General features: G+C 39.7%; 1 protein-coding gene across 14 annotated transcripts in view; it reads right to left on the bottom strand.

Moving 5' to 3' along the window:
* Nucleotides 1–24,295, bottom strand: part of BAZ2B (bromodomain adjacent to zinc finger domain 2B) — a 456,715-nt gene that overhangs the window by 390,661 nt on the left and 41,759 nt on the right. For 9 of the 14 annotated variants that reach the window (XM_051849455.2, XM_070070793.1, XM_070070788.1 and 6 more), the window contains exon 2: nucleotides 17,346–17,447. The gene's annotated coding sequence lies outside the window, so the exon portion shown is untranslated. Of the gene's footprint in view, nucleotides 1–17,345; nucleotides 17,451–24,295 lie in introns of all 14 variants that reach the window. The other 5 variants (XM_070070785.1, XM_070070790.1, XM_070070796.1 and 2 more) reach the window with 1 other exon arrangement.

Raw genomic sequence — 24,295 nt, 5'->3', positions numbered from 1 at the left:
GAGTTGTGTTTGCTCTGCTTGGGATCCAGCTTCTTGCTAATGTGCCTGGGAAAACAGCAGTTGGTAGACCAAGTATGCCACCTTTGTGAAAGACTTGGATGGAATCCCAGGCTCTTGACTTCAGCCTGGCCTAACCTAGACTATTGTGGCCATTTGGGCAGTGAATAGCAAACAGAAGATCTCTCTCTCTCTCTCAGTCAGTCTCCACAAACCACTCCCTGACATTCTTTTTAAGTAAATAAAATAAACATTTTTTAAAAATTTCACAGAATGGCTGGCGCCGCGGCTCACTTGGCTAATCCTCCACCTACAGCGCCGGCACCCCGGGTTCTAGTCCCGTCGGGGCGCCGGATTCTGTCCCGGTTGCTCCTCTTCCAGTCCAGCTCTCTGCTGTGACCCGGGAAGGCAGTGGAGGATGGCCCAAGTGCTTGGGCCCTGCACCCGCATGGGAGACCAGGAGGAAGCACCTGGCTCCTGGCTTCCGACTGGTGCAGCGCCTTGGGGGGTGAACCAACAGAAAGGAAGACCTTTCTCTTTCTCTCTCTCTCTCTCTCTCTCTCTCACTAACTCTGCCTGTCAAAAAAAAAAATCCACAGAATGAAGAGAAAAAATGTAAACGGTATTTGAAAAATACTTAAGATAGATGATTTATATGAAAAAAGAGAACAAACATCCTACTTAAAAACTTACAGCTATATATGTCAGCAAGTAAGTATTGAAGTCATGGAATGCCGGTTATCCAACTTTTTCTTCTTCAACACTTTATTTACTATTTTGCATTCTTTGCCTTTCTGTGTACTTCAGAATCAGATATTGCTATTTACAAAATAATTGGCTAGGATCTGGATTGGGACTGAGTTGAACCTACAAAGTCTGAAAGACTTGACATCTTGACAATATTGAGTCTTTTTATCCTTGTACATAGAGTAACTCAATTTATTTACAACTTCGATTTTTTTAATCACAGTTTTATACTTTTTCATATAGTCCTACCTAACAAAATTTTACTAGATTTTTATCTAAATGTTTCACTTTTTGGTGGTGATGTGAAAAGTACTATGGTTTTTATTTCAAATTCCAATTGCTCATTGCTGGCAACTGATTTTTGTTATTAACCTCACATCCTGCAGTTTTACTATAATTGGGTGCCAGGTTTTCTGTACTTTTTTGGTTGATTCTTTTAATATGTGAACAATTAGTTTTCTTTCTTTCCAATCTATATATATCTTATTTCTTTTCTTTGTTGGTTGCTTTAAACAGGCCTGTAGCATAAAGCTGAAATGAAGTTGTTTGAGTAGACATCATTGCCTTGTTCCTGATCCTGCTGGAAAGTATCAGTATCATTAAGTATGATGTTAGCCATAGTTTCTGTGTAGCTGTCCTTTGTCAAGTTGAGAAAGTTCTTCTGTTTTGCTTGATTAGAATTTTTATCATCATGGATATTGGACTTTCTCAAATTCTTTTTTTTTAAGAAATATTTATTTATTTTAAGGGTAGAGTTACAGAGAGGCAGAGGCAGACAGAGAGAGAGAGAGAGAGGTCTTCCATCTGATGGTTCACTCCCCAAGTGGCTGCAATGACCGGAGTGGGGGCCAATCCGAAGCCAAGAGCCAAGAGCTTCTTCCAGGTCTCCCAAATGGGTGTAGGGGCCCAAGCCCTTGGGCCAACTTCTACTGCTTTCCCAGGCCATAGCAGAGAGCTGGATCGGAAGTGGAGCAGCCAGGTCTCGAACCAGCGCCCATATGGGATGCCAGCGCTTCAGGCCAGGGTGTTAACCCGCTGTGCCACAGCGCCAGCCCCATTTCTCAAATTCTTTATGTGCATCCACTGATGATCATATGATTTTTCTTCTTTTCCCAATTGATGTAATGGATTACATTAGCAGCTTTTTGAATGGTGAACCAACATTGCATATTTGGAATACATCCCACTTGGTCATGGTATGTAATTTCCTTCCTTCCTTCCTTCCTTCCTTCCTTCCTTCCTTCCTTCCTTCCTTTCTTTTTTTGACAGGCAGAGTTAGTGAGAGAGAGAGACAGAGAGAAAGGTCTTCCTTCTGTTGGTTCACCCCTCAAATGGCCACCCCAGCCAGCACATTGTGCCAATCGGAAGCCAGGAGCCAGGTGCTTCCTCCTGGTCTCCCATGCGGGTGCAGGGCCCAAGTACTTGGGCCATCCTCTACTGCCTTCCCAGGCCACAGCAGAGAGCTGGACTGGAAGAGAAGCAACTGGGACAGAATCCGGCGTCCCAGCCGGGACTAGAACCAAGGGTGCCGGCGCTGCAGGTGGAGGATTAGCCAAGTGAGCCGCAGCACCAGCCTGGTATATAATTCTTAATATACATTATGGGATTTTATTTGTTAAATTCAATTGAAGATTTTACAACTATGCTTCTGGGAAATATTGACTTGTAATTTTCCTTTCTTTTAATGTCTTTGGCTTTGATATTGGGGTAATGCTGGCCTCATACAATGTGTTATGATGTATTTCCTCTGTTTTTATTTTCTGAATGAAACTGCAGAGAACTGGTGTAATTTATCTCCTGAATGTTTCTGCTCAGTTTATTTACTCATATCCTTATTTTGTAACCTAGCTTCCTAGAAGTTTGTTTTCTGTATAACTCAGTGGTCAGCCAATGATTTGGCCAGATGTTGTGCTAAAATGCCTTGCGCTAATAGGATTTCTGCCTTTTGCCAAGTATCTGTGCACAGGTTGAGGAAAACAGAGTCTGAACCAACTTGTTATTCTCTTTTATCTTTTTACTTTTTGCCAGCTCTTGGGGAGTTCTGCATACATGTGTAGTTTTCCAGTTAGCCAGGTATATGTGGAAAGCTTACCTGATACCCTGTATAGGTATTTCATTACCAGGTTCTCCATTCAAATATCTGCAGTTCCAGTTCCATTTCCAACCAAATATGGCAATTTTAGCTGGCTGAGGCATAAATTTTACTTCCCAGTCCTAACAGCACTCCTCTGATATCAGTTGTGATAGTTTTAATAGGCAGGCAGAAGCCGGCATAACTACCATTCTTGTCCAGCAAGTTCTATGTAGTAGGGGGTATAGGAAAAGATGCAGAAAATAAGGTCATAGACTCTTGATATTCATATCCAAAATTGAGGCAGCTTTTCAGAAATAAATGTTTCTCAATGTATTGTCTGCATGTATTAGTTTCTAAAACTTTAAAATTATGGTAAAATAAACACAACATCAATTATCATTTTTAACCATTTTTTAAAAAACATTTATTTTTATCTACTTGAAAGGGTTACAGAGAGAGAGACAGAGAGATATTCTATCCGCTGGTTCACTCCCCAAATGGCTACAATATCTGGGACTGGGCCAGGCCAAATCCAGGGGCCAGGAGCTTCTTCTGGGTCTCCTTGTAGGTATGGGGCCCAGGAACTTGGTCATCTTCTGCTGCTATTCCAGGTGCATTAGCAGGGAGCTAGATTGGATGTAGACAGCCAGGACTTCAAGTAGTGTCATATAGGATGCTGGTGTTGCAGGCAGTGGCTTTACCCACTATGCCACAATGCTGGCCCCCATTTTAACCCTTTTTAAGTGTATAATCATTGGTATTGAGGACATTTATAATGTTGTTCAATAATCATTACTTTCCATTTCTGGAAATTTTCATCATCCCAAATAGAAACTCTGTAGTCATTAATAATTCCACATTCTCTCCTCCCACTTGCAAAAGTAACCTGTATTCTTTCCATATCTAGAGTTTGTTTTTACTTGGTATTCATATACCACATGTAAGTAGAGTCATAACAAATTTGTCCTCTTGTATTTGGCATAATATTCTGAAAAAGCAGCCCTGTTGCACTGCTATTTATCAGTAAAATTCCTTTTTATGGATCAGTAATATTCCATCAAACGGATATATCACATTTTGTTTATCCTTTCTTCATTTGACGAAATTTGAGTAACTTCTATATATTTGATTGATCCAGCTGTGAATATTAGTATGTGACTTCTGTAGGCATATGTTTTGATTTTTAAGATTTATTTATTTGAAAATCAGAGTTACAGAGAGAGAGGGAGACACACAGGGAGAAATCTTCCAATCACTGGTTCACTTCCCAGATGGTCGCAATGACCAGAGCTGGGCAGGGCTGAAGTCAAGAGCTTCTCTGGGGCTCCCATGTGGGTGCTTGGACCCAAATACTTGGGCCATTTTCCACAGCTTTCCCAGGCTAACAGCAGGGAACTGGATCAGAAGTGGAGCAGCAGGCATGGAAAGCCTACACACTGTGGCAAAAAAAAAAAAAAATGACCTCAAAGAAAGATCTCTGTGAGTGAGATCCCAGCAGAAAGAACGGGCCATCAAAGAAGGAGGTACCTTTCTCTGAAGGGAGGAGAGAACTTCACTTTGATTATGGCCTTGGCTAAATAAGGTCGGAGTTTGTGAACTCAAGAGGCTTCCATAGCCTGGGCAGCTCATGACAGAAACCTCAGGTGATTATTGACGTCATAAATAAGAGTGTCAATTGTTAAATCAACAACAGGAGTCACTGTGCACTTACTCCCCATGTAGGATCTCTGTCCTTACTGTGTTGTACTATGCGAATTAACGGTGAAACTAGTATTCAAAACAGTACTTTATACTTTCTGTGTCTGTGTGGCTGCAATCTATTGAAATCTTTACTTAGTATTTATTAAGTTGATCTTCTGTATATAAAGATAATTAAAAATGAACCTTAATGAAGAATGGAATGGGAGGGAGTAGGAGATGAGATGGTTTGCAGATGGGAGGGTGGTTATGGGGAGAAAAACTGCTATAATCTAAAAGTTGTACTTTCGAAATTTATATTTATTAAGTAAAAGTTTACTATAAAAAAGAAGTGGAGCAGACAGAACATGAACCAGAACCCATATGGGATGCTGGCATTGCAGGTGGCGGCTTTACCCACTGTGCCACAATGCCAGCCCTATATGCTTTCATTTTCACGAGCACATATGCAGATGTAGAATTGAATTTCAGGGTACTTTTTAAGGAATTGCCCAACTGTTTTTAGAAGGCAACTGCACATTTTTTACTCCCATAGGCAGCATATAAGGGTTCTGATTTTTCCACAAATTAGCCAATATTTGTTATTTTAAACTTAGCATTGGGCTATCGTTGTGGCATATCATGTAAAGCTGCTGCCTGTGACAAAGGCATCACATATAGGTGCTTCTTTGTGTCCCAGCTGCTCCACTTCTAATCCAGCTCCCTGCTAATGGCCTGGGAAAAAATAACGGAAGATGAGCTAAGTATATGGGCCACTGCCATCCAAGAGGGAGACCTGGATGAAAATTCCTGGCTCCTGACTTCAGCCTGGCTCAGCCTTGGCAGTTGTAGTCATCTGGGGAGTGAACCAGCAGATGGAAGATCTCTTTCTGTCTCTCTGTAACTCTGCCTTTCAAATCAATAAATAAATCTTTTAAAAAATAGTAGAATTGGTGTTGCAGCCCAGAGGGTTAAGCTTTTTCTTGCAACACCGGCATTCCATATCAGAGTGCCAATTCAGCTGTCCCACTTCTGATCCAGCTTCTTGTTAGTGTACCAGGGGAAACAGCAGATGATGTCCCAAGTACATGCATCCCTGCCACCTACATGGGAGACCCAGATGGAGTTCCTGGCTCCTGGCTTCAGCCTAGCCTAGCCCTGGCTGTTGTGGGCATTTGGGGAAAAAATCAGCAGATGGAAGCTTTCGTTCTTTTTCTCTGTCTCTCTCTCTCTCTCCCCCTCCCTCTGTCCCTATCATTCTGCCTGTTAAATAATGAAACAAATCCTAAAAAAATAGTGCTATTGAACTATAATTGACATATAATAAACTTCGTATGTCTAAAGGGTACAATTTGATGTTTCAGCATATGAACACACTTATGAAACAGTCCCATTATCAAGATAATGAATATATCCATTACTCCAAAATATTTTCTCATCTCTTTTTTTTAAATTGCTTCACTGTTTTTATACCTCCATCCCTGTCCCCAGGGAACTACCTACTTCTTATCATTGCAGATTAGTCTGTATCCTTTCTGTCTGAGTTCCTTTACTCGAAAAATAATCTTGAGCTTCAACCATATTGTGACATTTGTGCTGATAGTCCATTCTCCTTTTTTGCTAACTAGAATTCTATTTTAGGGATATGCAATAATTTATTTTTTTCATTAACCTGTTGGTGGGCATTTTTTTCAGATATTTCTATTTTGGGGAATACAAATAATGCTACTGGGAAAATTAAAGGACAAGAGTTTATGAGGACATACATTCTTCCCCCCGCCGTGGGCAAGTTCCTAAGAGTAGAATGCCTAAATTATGTGGTTGGTATATGTTTAACTTTTTAAGCAACTGCCAAATTGCTTTCCAAAGTGATTTTACAATTTTATATTACTACCAGCAGTGAACAAATATCCTTTTTCTTCTACAAACATGTAAAAACTTGGTAGGCCAGGCTTTTTAATTTTAACAGTTGTATTTTGTGTGTTGAGGTATCTCAATATGTGAATTTGTGTCTCTGTTTTCTTGTGAGAATTCACAGCACATAAAATTAATCATCTTAAAGGCAACGATTTGGTGGCAGTACATTCAGAATGTTGTGGAACCACCATCTTATCTAACTGTATTTTTATTACCCCAAAATAAAATCCTATACTCAGGAAACAGTTGTTCCTTATTCCCTCCATCCTCCAGCCCCAGAAACACCAGGTTCCGTATTTACCTATTTCCTGTTTCTGGATTTACCTATTGTGAACCATATAAATGGAAGCATAAGGAGCCATTTGTTCAAATCACAGGAGGAAAACATTGGGGAAACTCTGAAAGTCATTGGCATAGGCAAAGACTTATTGGAAAAGACCCCAGAAGCACAGGCAATAAAAGCAAAATTAGACAAATGGAATTACATCAAGCTAAGAAGTTTCTGCACTGCAAAGGAAACATTCAACAAAGTGAAGAGACAACTTAGAGAATGGGAGAAAATATTTGCAAATTATGCAACTGATAAAGGATTAATATTCAGAGTTTATAAAGAGCTCAAGAAACTTTACAACAACAAGCAAACAATCCAGTTAAGAAATGGGCAAAGGGCTTGGCCGGTGCCGTGGCTCAATAGGCTAATCCTCCACGTTGCGGTGCCGGCACAATGGGTTCTAATCCCGGTCGGGGAGCCGGATTCTTTTCCGGTTGCCCCTCTTCCAGGCCAGCTCTCTGCTCTGGCCCGGGAGGGTAGTGGAGGATGGCCCAAGTGCTTGGGCCCTGCACCCCATGGGAGACCAGGAGAAGCACCTGGCTCCTGCCATCGGATCAGCTCGGTGTGCTGGCCGCGGCAGCCATTAGAGGGTGAACCAACAGCAAAAGGAAGACCTTTCTCTCTGTCTCTCTCTCTTCACTATCCACTCGGGAAAAAAAAAAAAAAAAAAAAAAAAAAAAAAAAAAAAAAAAAGAAATGGGCAAAGGGTTCAAACAGGCATTTTTCAAAGAATGAAATTCGAATGGCCAACAGTCACATGAAAAAACGCTCAGGGGGCCGGTGCTGTGGCTCCCTTGGTTAATCCTCCGCCTGCGGCACCGGCATCCCATTTGGGCGCCAGGTTCTGGTCCCCGTTGCTCCTCTTCCTGTCCAGCACTCTGCTGCTGCCCGGGAGGGCAGTGGAGGATGGCCCAAGTGCTTGGGCCCCTGCACCCGCATGGGAGACTGGGAGGAGGCACCTGGCTCCTGGCTTCAGAATCAGCACAGTGTTGGCGTGGCGGCCATTTGGGGAGTGAACCAAGGGAGGGAAGACCTTTCTCTCTGTCTCTCTCTCTCTGTCACTGTCTATAATTCTACCTGTCAAATAATTAAAATTAAAAGAAAAGATGCTCAGGATCACTAGCCATCAGGCAAATGAAAATCAAAACCACAGTGAGGTTTTTTTTTTTTTTCTTCTTACTATTTGTTGAACTCTTTACTTACTGGAGGGTTAAGCATATGATTATAAAACAAATTGAAAGTATGTCACTATAAAAATTAAAAGATTCAATAAGAAATGAAGGAAAGCTGGTGCTGTGGCTTAGCAGGAAAAAGCTGCTGCCTGCAGTGCCGGCATCCCATATAGGCACTGTTTGGAGTCCCAGCTGCTCCGCTTCCGATCCAGTTCTTTGCTGTGGCCTGGGAAAGCAGTAAAAGATGGCCCAAGTCCTTGAGCCCCTGCAAGCCATGTGGAAGACCTGGAAGAAGCTCCTGTCTCCTGGCTTCAGATCAACCCAATTCCAGCCATTGAGGCCATTTGGGGAGTGCACCAGTGGATGGAAGACCTCTCTCTCTGTCTCTGTCTCTGCCTCTCTATAATTCTGCCTTTCAAAGAAAGAAATAAATCTTTAAAAAAAAAAAAAGATTGATTAAAAAAAAAGAAGTGAAGAAAGAGGGTGAGTAAGAGTGTGAGCAGGAGGGAGGGTAGGGTGATAAGTATCACTATGCTCCTAAATCTGTATATATGAAATACTCGGAAGAAGCTCCTGGCTCCTGGCTTCGGATCGGCTCAGCTCTGGCTGTTGCGGCCAATTGGGGAGTGAACCATCAGACAGAAGACCTCTCTCTCTCTCTGCTTCTCCTTTCTCTGTGTAACTCTGACTTTCAAATAAATAAATAAATCTTAAAAAAATGGATAAAAGAGGCCATTTGTCTGCCTTCTTTCACTTAACATAATGGTACTGAGGCTTGTCTGCATTTGTAGCATGTATCTCTACATCACTCTTCATTGAATGAATGATGTTCCATTATATGGATATACCACAATTTCTATATTCATCTACTGATGGATATTTCATATATTCATCTACTGATGGATATTTGGGTTGTTTTCCTTGTTTCTTTTTGGCTATTGTGAATAGTATTGCTATAAATATTGTTGTACAAGTATTTGAGTAACTATTTCCAATTCATTGAGATATGTATCTAGGAGGAAAATTGTTGGGTTATATGGTAATTCCATTAAATTTTTGTAGGCACTGTTTAACTGTAACAGTGGCAGTATCACTGCACGTTGCAACCAACAATATATGAGAATTTGCCATTTTCCACATTCCCTTTAATGCTTGTTTTTGACTTAAAAAAATCATCCTAGTGAGTGTGAAGTGGTATCTCATTGTCATTTTGATTTGGATTTCCTTGATGACTGATGGCAACTTTTCATACACAAAGGTATAATTTGTATACCTTCTTTAGATAAATGCCTGTTCAGATATTTATCTAGTTTTCAAAAATGGATTGCCCTTTTATTGACTCAATATATATACTCACGATATATACTCAAGATACAAGTTATTTGTATATGTATATAGATATATTTAAGATAAAAGTTTATTATTAGATAAATGATTTGCAAATATTTCCCATATTCTGTTGCCTTTTCACCTCCTTGATGGTGTTCTTTAAAACATAAAATTTTGGGCCTGGCATTGTGGTACAGCAGGTTTAGCTGCTGCCTGAAGCTCTGGCATCCCATATGGATGCTGGTTCAGTTCCTGGTTGCTCCTCTTCTGTTCCAGCTCCCTGCTGATGTGCCCAGGAAAGCAGAGAAGGATGGTCCAAGTCCTTGGGCCCTTGCACCCACATGGGAGACCCAGAAGAAGCTCCTGGGTCCTGGTTTCATCCTGGCCCAACCCTGGCCACTGTGGCCTTTTGGGGACTGAACCAGCAGATGGAAGATCTCTCTCTCTGCCTGTACCTTTCAAATAAATAAATAAATAAATCTTTAAAATGGGTCTCCATTTGAGTTTAATTTGCATTTTATTGTTCACTGATGGTGTTGATTATATTTTTCATGTGTTCATATACCCATTCTTATATTGTTTTGTTATGTGTCTGGGCAAAAGTTTTTGCTATTTCTTTAGTGGATCATTTTTCCTATTAGTGAATTATAAGATATCCTGGAAGCAAGTCCTTTGATATATATGTAAATATTTTTCTCTGATCTATATACTGAAATTTCATTTCCTGTTTTTTTTCAGTTGTTTTAAAAATTTGTGTGTTCTTTCATTGTATTTGAAAGCATAAGAAAGAGACACAGAGACAGAGAATTTCGATCTGCACTACTCCAATGCCCACAACAGCCAGAGCAAACAGTCAAAGCCAAGACTCATTTTTCTAAAAGTATTTTCAAAGAGCTAAAGTTCTCAATTTGAGCTTTTAAAAGTCAATTTGTTATATTTTCTTTTGGTTTTGAGTTCTAATTAAAAATAATTTTCTCATCTCAATGTAGCAAAGATTTTTCTCCTGTTTTTCTCCTCAAAGATTTATAGTGTAAGTTTTCCCCTTAAGTCTTTTTTTTTTTTTTTTTTTTGACAGGCAGAGTGGACAGTGAGAGAGAGAGACAGAGAGAAAGGTCTTCCTTTTTGCCGTTGGTTCACCCTCCAATGGCCGCCATGGCTGGTGCGCTGCGGCCCGCGCACCGCGCTGATCCAAAGGCAGGAGCCAGGTGCTTCTCCTGGTCTCCCATGGGGTGCAGGGCCCAAGGACTTGGGCCATCCTCCACTGCACTCCCTGGCCACAGCAGAGAGCTGGCCTGGAAGAGGGGCAACCGGGACAGAACCCGGCGCCCCGACCGGGACTAGAACCCGGTGTGCCGGCGCCGCTAGGTGGAGGATTAGCCTGTTGAGCCGCGGCGCCGGCCCCCCTTAAGTCTATAGCTCATTTTGAGTTTATTTTTGTTCATGTTGTGAGGTAGGCTTTAATGAATTTTCTCCCTACATGGACAGCCAGTTGTACTAACACCATTTATTGGAAAGATTCTCCATTTCCTCACTTAATTACCTTGGCACCATTAATGAAAATTAATTATATATGTATGAGCCTAATTTCAAGATTCAATTCTGTGCCATTATTCCTCAGGGCTACTGTTTGAACAATAACCATCATGATTACAGTAATTTTATGCTAAATCTTGAAATCAGAGAAGGTCTGATTCCAATTTCAAATCTTATTTATCATTTTGAAAACTGCATTGCCTATTCTTGTTTTTTTTTTTTAATTTTCACATCAACTTTAGAATCAGCTTGTCATGTTCTCCCAAAGCAGTCTACTGATGTTTTAACTGAAATTATATAGCTTAGATTGATTAATTTGGTTAAAAGCAATATCTCTATAATCTTGAGTGTTATAATAAATAAACATGGAATATCTTTCTATTAACTTAGACCATTTAAACATTTAATAATATTTTATAGTTTTCAGGGTAGAGACTGTGTACCTCTCATTATATTTACTCCTAAGTATTATTCCTTTGGACAATGTTTTTTTAAATTTCCAATAGTTTGCTACTAGTATATAAAAAATATAACTGATATTTGTATCTTAAATCTGTGTCTCCTAACATTGTTAAATTCACTCACTCACAGTATTTGTCTTACAAACTCCTTGGGTTTTTCCTTCTTCATGACCATTATGCACATCATTGTTATTATGGTTATTATTTTGCCTTAATGGAATGCCTAGAGCCTTTTGGGACAATGTTAAATATAAGTGGTGAAAGTGGACATTTTTTCTGTTTCTTTTTATTTTTTCAAAATATTTATCTATTTATTTTAAAGGCAGAGTTACAGAGAGGCAGATGCAGAGAAAGAAAGAGAGGTCTTCCATTCTCGGGTTCACTCTCCAACAGTTAGAGATAGTCTTGTCGCTCCCCCTCTTCGTGGAGGAACGACACAGGACCCTGCGCTGTTCTTTCGTCTGCTCGGCCCTCCCCGGGTTTGCTGCTGGTTCTTCCCGGGTTGGCTACTATCCCTTCCACCTCCGTGGAAGGGCAGTTCCCCCTGGCCACATTCCCCACTTCCGCAGGGGAGCGGCACACCGCCGGCCGGCTCTCTCGGGGGCTGCACAGGTGTTCCCCTTAGATGTTCCCCTTAGATGTTCCTGGTGCATGTTGTCTCTCTCCTCCTTTATAGTCCTCCTCCGCCAATCCCAACTCGGCTGCCCACACGCCGAGTACGCTGCTCTCCTCCAATCAGGAGCGAGTCCTACAGTTTATTGGTTGAACTGGAGGCACCTGTGTAGAAGCTGTTTTCTTCTCTCCCAGCGCCATATTGTGGGAGAGCAGATGCATAGAATAAGTCTTAATTCCAGTAACTCAGTCTAGTCCGGATTGTTCCCCACAAGTCTGATCCAAAGTCAGGAGCCTGGAGCTTCTTCCAGGTCTCTCAGGGGGGTGTAGGTGTACAAGCACTTGTGCCATCTTCCACTGTTCTCCCAGGCTCATTAGCAGGGAGCTGGATTGGAATTGGAGCAGCAGGGACTGGAACTAGTGCCCATATAGGATGCTGGCACTGCAGGTGTCAGCTTTACCTGATATGCCACAGTGTTGGCTCCATTCTTTCTGTTTCTAATCTTCGGGATAAAGTACTCTGTCATTGAATACCATGCATGATGTTCCAAGAGTTTTCAAATAGATACCCCTTATCACATTATGAACTTCCTTACTATTACCAGCTTACTGAGTTTTCATTGTAAACACATGTTGAATTTTGTTGGCTGGTTTTTCTGCACATTTTGAAATGATTATATGTGTTTTTTATTTTGTTAATATAACGAACTAAAATTGACAAAGCACTGAATGTTGACCCAGTCCTGCATTCATGGAACAAATTCTTTGTTCATTATATACTTTTTTATATAATACTTAATTCACTATGCTATTTTGTAAAGTGTTTTTTTAAAACCATTACTTTTGGGGCTGGTGCTATGGTGTAGTGGGTAAAGCTGCCGTCTGCAGTGCTGGCATCCTATATGGGTGCCAGTTCAAGTCCCAGCTGCTGCACTTCCAATCTAGCTCTCTGCTATGGCCTGGGAAAACAGTGGAGGATGGCTTGGGTCCTTGGGCCCCTGCACCTGCGTGGGAGACCCATAAGAAGCTCCTAGCTCTTGGCTTCGGATTAGCTCAGCTATGGCCACTGTGGCCAACTGGGGAGTGAACCAGTGGATGGAAGACTTCTCTGTCTCTTTTTCTCTCTGCTTCTCCTTCTCTCTGTGTGTAACTCTAGCTTTCAAATAAAAAAATAAATCTTTAAAAAAGATGAAAAAATAAAAACAAGTATTTATGTATTTTAAAGGCAGAGCCACAGAGAAAGGAAGAGACAGACATAGAAAGAGCATCTTCATGCACTGTTTACTCCCTAAATGGCCACAATGGTAGGGGTTGGGCAAGGCCAAAGCCAGGAGCCTGGAACTCTATCTGGGTCTCCCTCATGGCTGCAGGGGCCCAAGTACTTGGGCTATTTTCTGCTCTCCCAGACACACTATCAGGGAGCTAGATCAGAAGTGGAACAGCCAGGATGGGAACTGGTGCCCATTTGAGATGCTGCAGGTGTTGCAGGTGGCAGCTTTACCCACTAGGTCACATTGCTGGCATAAGTTTTTTTTTTTTTTGTATTTAGGTTCAGGAGGTCACAGTTATGGAAATGGATATTTTGGTAATGTCTTTGTCAGGGTTTGGTATTAGGGCTATACTTACCTAATAAATTGTGTTGGATAGTGTTCTCACTTCTATTTTCTGAAATATTTGTGAATATTCCGTGATTTTTCTGGGTTTGTGTGTATGTAAATTTTGGTAAGTTGCTTTCTAAAAGAATTTATCCAACCTAATCAAGTTGGTGACATTAATTTTTAAACATTCTTTCATATCCTTTTAAAGTCTGTAAGATCTGTAGAGAAAAATCCTCTTTCATTCCTTATATTGGTAGTTTTTATTCCTTCTTTTTCCTTGATCATTTAGGTAAGCATGTCAATTTAGTTTACCTTTCCAAAGCATCAGATTTGTCACCTGGTGTTTATAAACCTGACTTCTGTCCTTCATTTTATTTATTTATTTATGTTTAAGATTTATTTATTCATTTGAGAAGCAGAGTTACAGAGAGAAAGATGGAGAGACAGAGAGATCTTTCATCTGCTGGTTCACTCACCAGATGGCTGCAAAGGCCAGAGCTGACCCGATCTAAAGCCAAGAGCTATGAGCCTCTTCCTGGTTCTCTCACATGCGTCCAGGTGCCCAATTACTTGGGCCATCTTTTGCTGCTTTCCCAGGCCATAAGCAGAGAGCTGGATCAGAAGGTGAGCCTCTGGGACATGAACTGGTCAAATGGATGCTGGTGCCCCAGGTGGAGGCTCAATCCACTACACCACAGTGCTGGCCCCCTATTCTTTTTTTTTTCTTTTTCCTTTTAACATTTATTTATTTATTTATTTCAAAGAATGAGAGAGAGAGAGAGAGAGAGAGAGAGAGAGAGAGAGAATCTTCCATCCACTGATTTTCTCCACAGATGGCCACAATGGCCAGGGCTGGGCCAGACCAAAGCCAGGAGCCAGGAGCCCGGAGTTCTTCCAGGTCTACCATGGGAGTGTAGAGCCCCAAGCACTTGGACTATCTTCTGTTGCTTTTCCCAGGCCATTAGCAAATCAGAGGTGGAGCAGATTGCATGTGAACTGGTATCCATATGGGATGCTGACATTGCGGGTAGTGGCTTTACCTGCTATGCCACAACACTGGCCCCTGTTTTTTTTCATTCTTCATTATATTTCCTTTGGGCTACTTTGCTATTCTTACTCTAATGTCCTGCGTTGAATCATAGGTCATTAATTTTAGAACTTTTTTATTTTTTAACTTAAAGACTTAAAGCAGTGTTCTCCATTAAGCACTACTTTATCTGCATTCCAAAAATTTTGATATATTGTATTTTTACTTAATTCACTTAATTTTTTTCCTAAAAGTTTCCTATATTATTGAACCAAACCACCAGTGCAGGGCAGAGAAACAAAGAGAAAATTGAATCCTCAATTAATCATGTCTGGCTATTCAGTGGTGATACGTTCAGCTTGATATGGTTAACATGATAGTGACATTCTTGGGTTCCTGCCACCCGTTTGGCAAGAGACCTGGATGGAATTCCTGGCTCTTGACTTCAGCTTGGCCTAGTCCTGGTAGTTGTGGGCATTTGGAAAGTGATCCAGTGGATGGGAGATCTCGTTCTCTTTCCCTTTCTCTGTTATTGTACCTTTCAAATAAACAAGTAATATTTTTTAAGGATTTATTTATTTGAAAGGCAGAGTTACAAGAGAGGTAGAGAGAGAGAGAGAGAGAGAGGTCTTCCATCCTCTGGTTCACTCCCCAAATGGCCATAATGGCCAGAGCTAGGCCGATCTGAAGCTAGGCGCCAGGAGCTTCCTCCGGGTCTCCCACGTGGGTGCAGGCGCCCAAGCACTTGGGCCATCCTCTCCTGCTTTCCCAGGCCATAGCAGAGAGCTGGCTTGGAAGTGGAGCAGCTGGGACTCAAACCAGCACCCCAGTGGGATGCCAACACTGCAGATGGCAGATTTACCCAATAAGCCACAGAGCCAGCCCCTAAATAAGTACTTTTTAAAGAAGATGATAGTGACCTTGATACAACATAAATATGTGTGTCATCTGATGTGCAACTCCTTATAAACCTGACCTGATTCTTCTTCAATGCCTCTTTTTGGAGTTATACCTGATTTTATTACCAATTTTCATCAGAACACATTGAGGAATGAGTGATTTTGTTGTTTTTGGCCAGGAATTGCTCGATCTTCAAAGTCTTATGAAAAAAACATGGCAAAAAGGTACATTGTCCAGGATGGTAGAGAAAAAGAAAAGGGAAAGTATTTTCTAATTTTCTCCTTGATTTCTTCTTTGCTACATGTTTTATTCAGAGGTATTTATTTGAAATATTTAGTATTTCCCCTACATATTGTTACTGACTACTATTTAAATTCTTTTGATAAGAGAACATATGCTGTATAACTTCATTGCTTTCAAATTTGTTAATGTGTTTTATGGTCTATCATGGGACCATACCAGGTGTACATGAAAACAATATGTATTTGGCAGATGTTGGGTATAATGTTACATAAATAACTGCAAGATTAAAGCAGTGTTATTCAAATCTTTTGTCTATTTTTTTTTCAGTTTTTCTTTTAGTTCTATAAATTACAGAGAAAGTTAAAACATCCTATCATTGTCTAAATTTGTACTTCATGTATTTTTTTTAAAGATTTATCCATTGATTTAAAAGGCAGAGTGACACACAGAGAGAAACAGAGATCTATCATCTACTGGTTGACTCTACTAATGGCTACAACAGCTGGGGCTGGGCCAGCCTGAACCAAGGAACTCCATTTGTTCTCCCTTGTGGGTGGCAGAAACTCAAGTACTAGAGCCATCATTTACTGCTTCCCAAGTGCATTAGTGGGGAGGTGGATCAGATGTAAAGTAGCTGGTATGGGATGAGGGCAACCCAGGAGGACTGAGGGACAGTGTCCACCCTTGCTTCTTGGATTTTTAAGGCATCGTGTTTTTTTTGTTTGTTTTTTTTGTTTGTTTGTTTGTTTGTTTTTTTGTTTTTGTTTTTTTTTTTTTTTTTGAGTTTGGAAGGCTCTTTAATAGCAAGTGTATGGTAATTACATGGTTGGGTGAGACCTTCTCTCTGGGGGAGGAGGTGTGCCAGACCGGACAGGGCTCATCAGAAGATGCACACGGGAAGCATGGGACAGAGGGCAACGGTTTTTGGCAAACCCATTTCCCAGCTTTGTAATTCACAAGATAAGGCATTGTTAATACATGGACATTTACAATTATTTCTTACTAAAATTTGTCTATAACATTATGAAATATCACTTTATCTCACATAATATCTTCAGTATTAAAAGATATTTCATGTGATATTAATATAGACTTAATTAATTTTTATGTTTACTGCTTGCCTAGTAGTTTTGTCTATTCATTTATTTAACATGCCTTTTAACATCTAAAGTTTATTCCATGTAGGTAGTAGAGCTAGGACTTCCTTTTATATGTATTCCAACAATCTGCCTTTTATTTACAGTATTTGAAATTTTAGTATTTAATATAATCATTATCATCAGATTCCATTGAGCACTTATATTTTCTAATTCAGGGTGGTTTCTCTATTTGTTGTTGTACTAGCTCTTGTTGCTCTTCTGATATTTCTGTTGGTTCATGAGCTTTACCCTGCTTGTTTTGCTTTTTGTTTCTAGTGGTTTCTCTAAGGATCATGATATACATTTCTAATCTTGCACAGTTCAATCAGAGCTTGATACCTCTTCATGTAAAATACAGACAACTTGCAAGCATGAATGTCCTTTTAACCACCTCCCTCCTACACCATCCTTTCTCAAGGTTTCATGTATTTTATAGAAGTTTTATACATGAGTTTTATTGTATACTTATGTATCCTGTCAGCATACATCGAAAACCCCAGTGTTATAATTTTTACTTTAAATATCTACAGTCTTTTTAAGGAACTTAAAAGGATAAAAACAGTGTTTTATTTTTATCCACATATTTACCATTTCAGATGTTCTTCTGTTGCTCCTGAAGATCCGAGTGTTGGGTTAGAATCATTTCTCTCCAGTTGAAGAACTTCCATTATTATGTCTTGTATTACAAGTCTGCTGGAGATAAGTTTCTCTTAGTTTTCCATTTATAAAATAATTTTAATTTTGCCATCATTCCTGAAGGATACTTCCATTGGGCATTAAATTTGGGGCTCACTGATTTACTCCTTTAGCTTTTAAGATGATGTTTTATCATCTCCTGTCCTCTATGCTTCCTCAGGAAAAATAATGGCATTTTAATTATTGGGTGTTTTTTGGTATGAAAAACATCATTTTTTTTCTATCTGTCTTTCAGATATTCTCTTAAATTGTAATGTATCTAGGTCTGCTTTTGCAAGAAAGTCTTTGTGATTCTAAACTACATTCTAAACTACATGCTTCATCCCATCATTTTCTGTAATGGTCATTCTTCCAGAGGATAATTCCAACTTTAAAAAAATGCATGAAAGATAGATACACATTAAGAAAGAAAATACTTAGTAGGTACATTGGACATGAAGAACAAACTTCTAGAAGGAACTACCATAAGTTCTTTTGAAATTGAGTCCAAATATGTAATGTAAAAAAAAATAAGTTTAAAGTTAAAGTTCTAATTTAAAAAAATGAGAATATATTAGATACAATAATTATTATTTAAGGAGTGATTTCACTAATTAGACAAAAGGAACAGTTGTCTTCTGAAGTCATCAGGGGCTTGATCAATCAGTGAACATGAACTCCTTTTCAGGGATATTTAGGTCATTAGTAGAAACAGAATTCACATACTCTTAGTTAATAATCTGATATTTTTAGGTCAAATAGACTAAAGACTAGAAACAATTATGCTAACAGTTTTTCAGATTTGTGAAGTACACTGTGTTTCCTTCTAAAGGCCACTTCTCATGTACATATATAGTTTATAATCATATCAATACATTCTTTTGTAAAACAACTAATCCTAATAGTATATAATGTTATCTTACAACTCTTAAAAAAGTCTCTATGGGAGCTTCCCAAGAATATACCATGTTGTAAGGCTTCAGAGTGACCTGAAAACTCTTCACTCCCTTTTTATCCCAGAGAACCTTTGATTCTTTTCTTCATTCGTATATATTGATATCATGTTATACTGCAGATTATCATTTCATCTTCCATATCCTTACACTTTTTGTATATAAAAAAAAGTTTTATAGTGGTAAGAAAACAGCAATTTTGCTTTCTTAAAGGTATGGTTTTTAACATTTTTATTTATTTGAGAGGAAGAAAGAGACAGACAGAGAGAGAGAGAAATAGACAGAGAGGTTGCATCCACAGATTCACTCCCCCTAAATGTCAAAAAAAAGCAGGACTGAGCCCTGGGCTGGAGTCAGGACCTAAAAACTCAATCTGAATCTTTGACATGGGCAGGATCTCAGTTACTTGAACCATCATTGCTATCTCTGAGTCTGCATTATCAGAAAACAAGTGAAGAGCCAGAGCTAGGAATTGAACATAGGTACTCTGAAGTGGAATGTGGGTGTTACAATCACATGACAATACATGTGCTCCCTAATTTTATTTTATATTTTTTCTTAAAGAAACCTTTTATTTAAGGAGTACAAATTGCGTAAGCACAAATTTAGGAATATAGTGATTCTTCCCACCATACCCACCCTCCCATCACACCTCCTCCTCCTCCTCCCATTCCCAGTCCCATTCTCCACTAAGATTCATTTTCAATTAACTTTATACACAGAAGACCAACTCTACACTAAATAAAGATTTCAACAATTTGCACCCACCCACACACACACACACAAAAACTGAGAGCATGTTTCACAGTTAAATCTCATAATGCAACTCATTGAGGACAGAGGTCCTACATGAGAAGTCAGTGCATGGTGACCCAAGTTGTTAATTAAACAATTAACAGTTTCATGTATGATGTCAGTGATCACCCAAGGCTCTTGACATAAGCTGCCAATGCTATGGAAGCTTTTTGAATTCACAATCTCTGCCAGTATTTAGACAAGGCCACAAAGTGGAAGCTATCTTCTCCCTTCAGAGAAAAGTACATCCTTCTGTAATGACCACTTTTTTCCACTAGGGTCTCACTCACTGGGATCCTTCATGAAAGACATTTTTTTTTTTTTTTTTGTTCGCCAGAGTGTCTTGGCTTTCCATGCCTGCTAAATTCTCTCATGAGCTTTTCAGTCAGACCAGAATGCCTTAAGGGCTGATTCTGAGGTAATAGTGATATTTAAAAAGATTGTCATTCCATGAGTCTGCTGTGTGGACTGCTTCCCAAGTTGGAACATTCCCTCCTTTTTAATTCTATCCATTATTACCAGACACTTGGCTATTATTTATATGATCCCTTTAATACTTTATCCTATCTATATGATCCCTTCAACACTTAATATGATCACATTAACACTTAAGATGGCATTTTTACCACCCAGCTTAATGGGAATTGGGGACCCATGCCAAGTTTTTAAACAGTACCCTTAGAATTAAGTCTGGGTGCCAGTGCCAGGACATAGCAGGTAAAGCCACTCCTGCAGTGCCAGCATCCCATATGGGCACTGTAGCTGTTCTACTTCTGATCAAGCTCTCTGCTATGGCCAGGGAAATCAGTAGAAGATGGCACAAGTCCTTGGGCCCCTGCACACATGTGGGAAGACCTGGAAGAAGCTCCTGGCTCCTGGCTTTGGTTCAGCGCAGCTCTAGCCATTGCGGCCACTTGGGGATGAACCAGCAGATGGAAGAGCTCGCTCGCTCTCTCTCTCTCTCTCTCTCTCTCTCCTTTTCTCTCTGTGTAACTATGATTCTCAAATGAATAAATAAGTCTTTTAAAAAGGGTGAAAAAAAAGAGGTCCACAGGAATGTATGCAGAACCATACAGCTTTGTAGTTACAAACTTCCTCCTCCCTCTCTTATTCCCACTCCCACTCTTATTTTTTAATGAGATCTATTTTCTGTCTTTTTTTTTTTTTTTTTGACAGGCAGAGTGGATAGTGAGAGAGAGAGAGAGAGAAAGGTCTTTCTTTTTTTTTTCCGTTGGTTCACCCTCCAATGGCCACTGCGGCCGGTGCACTGCGCTGATCTGATGGCAGGAGCCAGGTGATTCTCCTGGTCTCCATGCGGGTGCAGGGCCCAAGGACTTGGGCCATCCTCCACTGCACTCCCGGGCCACAGCAGAGAGCTGGACTGGAAGAGGAGCAGCCAGGACAGAATCCAGCGCCCCAACCGGGATTAGAAACTGGGGTGCTGGCACCGCAGGCGGAGGATTAGCCTTTTGAGCCGTGGCGCCAGCCTACTGAGATCTATTTTCAACTGACTTTATACACATATGATTAACTCTATTTTAAGTAAGGAGTTCAACAAATAGTATGAAGAAGAAAAAAAAACTATTCCTGAACAGTCAACACAAGGACTGTTCAAGTCATTGCTTCTCAAAGTGTCAATTTCACTTCTACAGATTGCCTTTTAGGTGCTCTATTAGTTATCACAGATCAGGGAGAACATATGTTATTTGTCCCTTTCAGACTGGCTCCTTTCACTAAGTATGATGTTTTCCAGATTCATCCATTTTATTGCAAATTACTGGATTTCATTTTTTTTACTGCTGTGTAGTATTCCACAGAGTACATATCCCATAATTTCTTTATCCAGTCTTCAGTTGACAGAAATTTGGGTTGATTCCATGTCTTAGCTATTGTGAGCTGAGCTGCAAAAAGCATGCAGATGCAGATAACCCTTTTATTTGCTGATTTCATTTCACTGAATGAATTCCCAAGAGTGAGATGGCTGGATCATAAGCTAGATCTATATTCAGATTTCTGAGATATCTCCATATGTCTTACATTGGTTTTAACAGTTTACATTCCCACCAAGAGTGGATTAGAATACGTTTCTCCCCACATCCTTACCAGTATTTGTTGTTTGTTGATTTCTGTATAAAAGTCATTCTAACTGGGGTGAGGTGAAACCTCACTGTGGTTTTGATTTGCATTTCCCTAACAGCTAGCGATCCTGAACATTTTTTCATGTGTCTGTTGGCCATTTGGATTTCCTCTTTTGAAAAACATTTAAGGCCGGCGCCATGGCTCAACAGGCTAATCCTCCGCCTTGCGGCGCCAGCACACCGGGTTCTAGTCCCGGTTGGGGCGCCGGATTCTGTCCCAGTTGCCCCTCTTCCAGGCCAGCTCTCTGCTGTGGCCCGGGAGTGCAGTGGAGGATGGCCCAAGTGCTTGGGCCCTGCACCCCAAGGGAGACCAGGATAAACACCTGGCTCCTGCCATCAGATCAGCGCGGTGAGCCGGCCGCGGCAGCCATTGGAGGGTGAACCAACGGCAAAAGGAAGACCTTTCTCTCTGTCTCTCTCTCTCTCTCTCTCACTGTCCACTCTGCCTGTCAAAAATTTAAAAAAAAAAAAAAATTTAAGTCCTTTGCCCATTTCTTAACTGGGTTGTTTGTTTTGTTGTTGTGGAGTTTCTTGATCTCTTTATATATTCCAGTTATTAATCCTTTATCAGTTACATAGTTTGCAAAATATTTTCTCCCATTCTGAGAGTTGCCTCCTCACTTTCCTAAGTGCTTCTTCTCCAGTACAGAAGCATCTCAATTTGATGTAATCCCATTTGTTAATTTTGACTTTGACTGACTGTGCCTCTGTGGTCTTTTCCATGAATTCTTTGCCTGTTCCATTGTCTTGCAGGGTTCCCCCAATGTCCTCTAATAATTCGATGGTATCAGGTCCTAGATTTAAGTCTTTAATCCATTTTGAATGGATTTTTGTGTAAGGTGTAGGTAGGGGTCCTGCTTCATACTTCTGCATGTGGAAATCCAGTTTTCCCAGTGCCATTTGTTGAAGAGACTGTCCTTGCTCCAGGGATTGGTTTTAGCTCCTTGGTCAAATATAAGTTGGTTGTGGATGCCTGGATTGATTTCTGGCATTTCCATTTTCTGTTCCATTGGTCTATCTATCTATTTTTGTACCAGTACCAGGCTGTTTTGATTAAAACTGCATGTAGTATGCATTGAAATCTGGTATTGAGATGCCTCCAGTTTTGTTTTTGTTGTATAAGTTTGCTTTAGCTATTTGAGGTCTCCTGTGTTTCCAAATTAATTTCAGCATCATTTCTTCCATATCTGAGAAGAATATGGTATTTTTTTGATATTTTGATGAGTGTAGCATTGAATCTGTAAATTGCTTTTGGAAGTATGGACATTTTGATGATATTTTACTTCCAATCCTTGAACATGGAAGATTTTTATATTTTTTGTATCTTCTTCTATTTCTTTATTTAATGAATTGTAACACTCATTGTAGAGATCTTTGACATCCTTGGTTAAATTTGTTCCAAGGTATCTGATATTTTTTGTAGTTATTGTGAATGGGGTTGATCTTAGAAGTTCCTTCTAAGTCATAGCATTGTCTGTGTATACAAAGGTTGTTGATTTTTCTGTACTGCTTTTATATCTTGCTACTTTACCAAACTCTTCTATCAGTTTCAACAGTCTCTTGGTGGAGTTCCTTGGATCCCCTATAAAAAGAATCATGTCATCTGCAAATAGGGATTGTTTGACTTATTCCTTCCCAATTTGTATCCCTTTGATTTTTTTTCTTGCCTAATGGCTCTCACTAAAACTTCTAGGACTATATTGAATAGCAATGGTGAGAGTGGGCATCCTTGTCTGGTTCTGGATCTCAGTGGGAATGCTTCCAACTTTTCCCCATTCAGTAGGACACTGGTCATGGGTTTGTCATAAATTTCCTTGATTGTGTTGAGGAATGTTCCTTTAATACCCATTTTGCTTAGAGTTTTCATTTATGAAAGGGTGTTGTATTTTATTAAATGCTTTCTCTGTGTCTATTGATATTATCATATGGTTTTTGTTTTTCAGTTTGTTAATGTGATGTATCAGATTGATTTACAAAAGTTAAACCATCCCTGCATACCAGGGATAAATCCCATTTGGTCTGGATGGACAATCTTTCTGTTGTATTGTTAGAGTCTATTGGCTAGAATTTTGTTGAGGATTTTTGCATCTATGTTCATTAGGGAAATTGTCCTATAGTTCCCTTTCTCTGTTGCGTCTTTTTAAGGTTTAGGAATTCAGGTGATGCTGGCTTCATAGAATTTGGGAAGATTCCCTCACTTTCAATTGTTTTGAATAACTTGAAAAGAATTCGAGTTAGTTCCTTCTTTAAATGTCATAGAATTCAGCAGTGAAGCCATCTAGTCTGGGCTTTTCTTTGCTGGAAGATTCTTTATTACTGATTCAATTTTCATCTTGGATATTGGAGCGTTAAGGTTTTCTACTACCTTCATGGCTCAGGTTAGTTGAATGTGTCTAGGAATCTATCCATTTCTTCTAGGTTTCCCAGTTTGTTGGCATATATCTCTTTGTAGTAATTTCTGATGAGTCTTTCTATTTCTGTGGTGTCTGTTGTTACACTTCCTTTTTCATCTCTAATATTATTGATTTGGGTCTTCTCTCTTCTTTTTTTGGTTAGTTGGGCCAATGGTGTGTTAATTTGTTTTTCAAAAAACTAGCTCTTCATTTTGTTGATATTTTGTATTTTTTGTTTCAATTTTGTTGATTTCTTCTATAATTTTAATTATTTCTCTTCTCCTACTAGTTTTGGGTTTGGTTTGCTGTTGTTTTTCTAGATCCTTGAGATACAATGATAGCTGATTTACTTTGTGCCTGTCCAATTTCTTGATGTAGGCACCAACTGTATAAACTTTCCTATTAACACTGCTTTTGTTGTAATCTCATGTTTTGTTATGTTGTATTGTCAACTTCATTTTTTCCAGAAATTTTTTATTTCTCTTTTGATGACTTCTATGACCAACTGGCCATTCAGGAGCATGTTGCTCAGTCTCCATGTGCTTGCATATGTTGTAGAGATTCCAGAGTTGCTGATTTCCAGG

The sequence above is a fragment of the Oryctolagus cuniculus genome, chromosome 3 (assembly GCF_964237555.1).
Source record: "Oryctolagus cuniculus chromosome 3, mOryCun1.1, whole genome shotgun sequence".
In the NCBI taxonomy this organism is placed as follows: Eukaryota; Metazoa; Chordata; class Mammalia; order Lagomorpha; family Leporidae; genus Oryctolagus; species Oryctolagus cuniculus.
Note: the sequence above shows the minus strand (reverse complement) of the source record. Positions and strands in the feature narration are given on the sequence as shown.